Raw genomic sequence first — 5,266 nt, forward strand, 5'->3', positions numbered from 1 at the left:
ACAACTTTTACAGGTGTTCGATGGCTGACTGCGGACCTGGGTGGAGGGACATCGTCCTAAAACCTCCAAGGAAGCTACAGACCTTGCAGAGATGTTTTTGGCCGCTCTTTGTCCAAGGAACCTGTGAAGAGAAGACAAAGTCAGCATGAAACCTAGACCAATGGAACAGCCCAAAGGTATGTCTCAGGTTGATACGGGTTGTGGTCCTAGTTAGTGCAGTCCACCTACCCGAGAGAAGAGTTTATAGGGAAGGAGTGATTTGCCATGGTTGTAACCAGAAAGGCCACATTCTTAGGAATTGCCCCAACAGGAGAGAGACAAAACTTTGTTTTGAACCTTGTCCACTGCCAGCGAAGAAGACTCCTTTAGTAAACAGGAAGAAGGTGGTGAGGGTTACTATAGCAGGACGGCAGCACAAAGCACGGATAGATACCAGAAGCATCCAGTCTTTGGTGAGACGAGAGTGTCTGGAAGGCCAAGTGGCTGAGTCAGGGCAGAGCGTAGCTCTGAGGTGTGTTCACGGTGAAGAGGTCACCTATCCTCTGGTAAGGGTGAACCTGTTGATAAAAGGGGTAGGTTATGAGTTACCAATGGGACTTGTGGATAACATGCCATACCCAATACTTTTAGGGTTGGACGTGCCGGGTATCGAAGATTTGCTACAGAGTGCTCCGCAGGCAGAGACACTTGTGGTCACACGGACTCAAGCAGCCAAGCAGTGGGAGAGATCCCAAGATAACTGGGATGAGCTGCCGTTTTCAAAAGCTGAGAACTCGCGCACGTACCATAAAGCCCGGAGTCAGAGGAGGCAAGAGAAGCTCTGGGGCGTTCCCCAGAAGGCTAGTAACTTTGTACCTTCATCTATTCTTCCAGGAGATGCCTTTGACATCCCGAGTGATGTGGCCACCGCTCAGCATGATGACCCAAGCTTGTGTGTTTGTTTCGACAAGGCTGCGAGGGGACTCCAGGCTAAAACCGGAGAAAAGTCTGTCATAGAGCATAACATACTTCACCACCAAGACGAGAGTGGACAGAGACTGGTGTTGCCAAAGGATCTGAGGGCTAGAGTGCTTTTCCTTAGTCATAGCAGCCCTTGGTCTGGACATATGGGGCATGTAAAGACATCAGAACGGCTTGCTAGACATTTTTATTGGCTGGGCTGAACAAAGGATGTGGCAAAATACATTAAAGAATGTGCAGAGTGTCAAAAAGCAGGACCTGTAAAAAGGGGAGATAAGGTGCCCTTAATACCACTGCCAGTAGTGGAAGAGCCATTCTCCAGGATTGCAGTCGATCTGGTCGGGCCTTTAGAACGGAGCCGCACTAGTTATAAATACATTTTAGTAGTGTGTGATTATGTGACACGGTTCCCTGAAGCCTTTCCCCTCAAAAAGACCAATGCCGGCAGTATAGCTAGGACGCTTATACAGCTGTTCTCCAGGGTAGGGATTCCCAAAGAGCTTTTAACTGATCAGGGATCCAACCTGACTTCTAAACTGATGAAACAAGTGAACAGTTTGTTAGGAATCAAGCGATTAAGGACCACACCCTATCATCCGCAGACTGATTGGCTTGTAGAAAGGTACAATGCTACGTTGAAGCAGATGTTGCGCAAGTTTGTGAATGAGACAGGGTCTGATTGGGACCAATAGTTACCCTACCTGCTTTTCGCATATCGAGAGGTTCTGCAGTCATCAACAGGATTCTCCCCATTTGAACTGCTGTATGGTCGATATGTACACAGTCCTCTCAGTGTCCTAAGAGAGACTCTAGAAGGAGACAAAGACAGAACAGAATCAAAGAATGTGCTAACTTTTGTGCTCAAGTTACAGGAGAAGTTTGCTTACCTATCCCAGATGGTGAGAGAGAATATGGAGAAGGCACGAACTAAACAAAAGTCATGGTATGACAAAGCTGCAAGAGAACGTAACCTCACTGTGGGACAAAAGGTATTTTTGTTGCTGCCTACTTCTGAGAGCAGCTTACTAGCTAAGTGGCAGGGGCCTTATATAGTGACAGCACAGAAGGGTCCAGTCACTTATGAGACTGAGATACCTGACCATCCACAGAAGCCAAAACAGAAATTTCATATAAATATATTAAAGGCTTGGCATGAGAATACTAACCCTTCCTTCCAGTTTCTCATTCAAAGTGTCTTGGAAGAGGATGAGGCAGAGGAACAGTATTTGCCCTCCAGACCAGATGCTGGAGTGTTGCCCTCATTGGAACACCTAAGTGACAAACAGAGACAGGATATTCAACAGATCATTCCTGAGGGTTTGTTTGGAGCTCTGTCTGGTAAGACCGATCTTATACAACATAATATAAGACTTACCTCCCCAGCTCCGGTGAGAACTGTATATTACCGAATCCCTGCATGTTTGCAGGAGGTCTTCAAAGAGGAACTGGAGCAGATGAAACAACTTGGAATAGTTGAACCATCAGTGAGTGAATGATGCAGTCCTGTGGTTCTTGTACCAATGAAAAATGGACAAATGTGTTTTTGTGTAGACTATTCAAAAGTTAATGCAATATCTGCTTTTGATGCCTACCCCATGTCAAGGGTAGATGAATTAGTGGAGCATTTGGGTCCTGCAAAATTTCTAACAACTACTGATTTATGTAAAGGTTATTGGCAGATACCACTGACAGAGGAGTCCAAGCCACTTATCACATTTCAAGCGCCAGGAGGCCTATACCAGTTCACCGTAATGCCATTTGGTCTACATGGGGCAGCTGCCAATTTCCATCGCCTGATGGACAAAGTGCTGCAAGGAGCAGAAAGCTACGCTAGAGCATTTATTGATGATGTAGTAGTGTTTAGTTAATCGTGGGAAGACCACTTATAGCACCTTGCTGAAGCTTGACAGTCTAAAAGCTGCTGGTTTGGTGGTAAAGCCAGAAAAAACAGTTTTAGCCAAGGAAGAGGTGCAATACCTGAGTTACACCATAAGGGACAGTATTATTTGTCCTCAGGTTAACAAAGTGGCTGCCATCCAGAATCGTCTGCAGCCAGCAACAAAAAGACAGGTCCATTCCTTTCTGGAACTGGTGGGGTGGTACCGTTGATTCATACCAAACTTTTCAAGTATTGCAGCACCCCTATCTGACCTCCTGAAAGACCAAGCCCCTAGGAACATCATATGGACAGAGAAATGTGAACATGCTTTTAATACGTTGAAAAAAGTTTTCTGTGAAAATTTATTATTGCACAGTCCTGACTTTTCCAAACCTTTTATTTTACAGGTTGACGCCCCAGGGGAAGGTTTGGGTGCCGCTTTAATGTAGGGGGAAGGAGAAGAAAGGAGACCTATTTTGTTTGTCAGTCGAAAGCTGTTTGATAGAGAAAAGAAATATGCAGTATTGGAAAAGGAGGGACTAGCTATTAAATGGGCAATTGATAGTTTAAAATATTACCTTTTGTCAACAGAGTTTGTGGTAGAGAGTGAGCATAGGGCTTTGCAATGGATGCAGCGAATGATACATTCAAATGCACGGGTGGCCCGTTGGTATTTGTCGCTCCACCCTTATAGATTTCAGGTCCACTATGTGTCGGGAAAGAAAAATCTTACTTGCCCGACCTTGCGACCTGTAATCTTAAGGGGGAGGGTGTGTGGTAAGGCGTGACCTGCGCATTACCAAATTCAAATTTAAGTTGAAGAAGCATTAAACTCGAAACAGCGGTTTACCATTGGTGTGTTGAGGGCGCTGCCGCGGGAACGCAGGGCCATTTAGCGAGTAAGTGCTGTGAGGCACAGTGGGTCTGGACACCCGTGGAGCCGGTATAATGGCCAGTACGGGTTTCTCTGCATGTGTTAATTTTTACACACCAGTGTCCTCGCAGCCTGCCCACCTCAGGCGGTTTGAGGTGCGGCGCGCCTGAAAGAAAAAGCCGGCATTTGTTTGTATAAACAGAATTGAGTCCGAGATTGGGATCCCATATAGTAAATAAATGAGTTTGCTTACTGGTGAGTCGGCAGCTGGTGTGCTTGAGTTCAGCATAACCGTTGGCTGTCCCCCTATCCAGGCTTACACGCGCGATCAACAGGGGTTCGATTTTAAATACATAGTTGCTCGGGGCATGTCGCGGTGCATGGCATGAATGCGCTAGCGTCTGCCTGGATAGGTGCGTGAGGTAGACGGGGTGGCAGATTAGCTGGGCAATCTTGCCAGTTATATTTAAGGAGTTACCGGCCAACAGGGGCCGTCAGTGGACCTAAAGGCGAAGTAGGAGTAAGCACTGCTGAGCTATTGGAGTAGCAGTTGTGATTTTGGCGGCTTTGTACATATTCTTTTGTATACAGTGGAACCTCGGTTCATGAACATCTCGGTACACGTACAAATCGGTTTACGACCAAAATGTTCGCCAAACTTTTGCCTCGGTTCACGACCACACACTCGGTATATGAACAAGCCAGTTTCCCTTTCGGTTTGTACATGTTCAGTCTCTCCCTGTGCATTTCCTGTGCAGTGAGCAAGAGAGAGAGAGCGAGAGAGCGCGACACACACACACAGGCAGTGCGAGAGAGAGACAGACGCACTCACACAGGTGAGAGAGAGAGACAGACGCAAACACACAGGCAGCGCGAGAGAGAGGGGGCTGGACGCATAAGGTAGGAAGGCAGTTAAAGAATGCACTGGGCTTGATTTTGTTTTCACTTCTCTTTGTAGCGTGCATTGTTGCAATGTTGGTGGTTTATTAAATTACGGATTTTTTCAAATGTTCATTTTTTCCCTGTGCTTAAAACTCATTAAAAAAAAGTGTTTTTACCCAGCAGTTGGTAGCGCTATAGCGCGAACTATTGCAATGTTAGTTTTCTCTGTTGTTCAAGGTTTTCTCAGTGTTATTCAATGTTTTTATATTTTGTTTACTATTACACTGTGCATTCTATGGCTTAATTAACTATATTTGTGCTTAAAAACTTAAAAAAAAAATATTTACATACAGTTCGTATGGTCTGGAATGGATTCATTGTATTTACATACAATCCTATGGGGGAAATTGCTTAGGTTCATGACCAAATCGGTTTACGACCAGAGTTTTGGAACGAATTATGGTCGTGATCCGAGGTTCCACTGTATAGACAGAGGTGGGTAGAGTAGCCAAAAATTGTACTCAAGTAAGAGTAGCGTTACTTCAAAATAATATTACTCAAGTAGAAGTAAAAAGCAGTCATCCAAAAAATTACTCAAGTAAGAGTTAAAAAGTATTTGGTGAAGAGACTACTCAAGTACTGTGTAACTGTTTGATCATAATAAATGATTT

General features: G+C 45.1%; 1 long non-coding RNA gene across 1 annotated transcript; it reads right to left on the reverse strand.

Moving 5' to 3' along the window:
* Positions 1-392: 392 nt before the first annotated feature.
* On the reverse strand, positions 393-2,314 carry LOC127529070 (uncharacterized). Its single transcript, XR_007935736.1, has 3 exons — positions 2,127-2,314; positions 1,662-1,769; positions 393-557 (listed from the first exon to the last, which is right to left on the reverse strand). It is a non-coding gene; the product is annotated as an uncharacterized LOC127529070 (long non-coding RNA).
* Between the last annotated feature and the right edge of the window lie 2,952 nt (positions 2,315-5,266).

This window comes from Erpetoichthys calabaricus, chromosome 9 (genome assembly GCF_900747795.2).
Source record: "Erpetoichthys calabaricus chromosome 9, fErpCal1.3, whole genome shotgun sequence".
Taxonomy (NCBI): domain Eukaryota; kingdom Metazoa; phylum Chordata; class Cladistia; order Polypteriformes; family Polypteridae; genus Erpetoichthys; species Erpetoichthys calabaricus.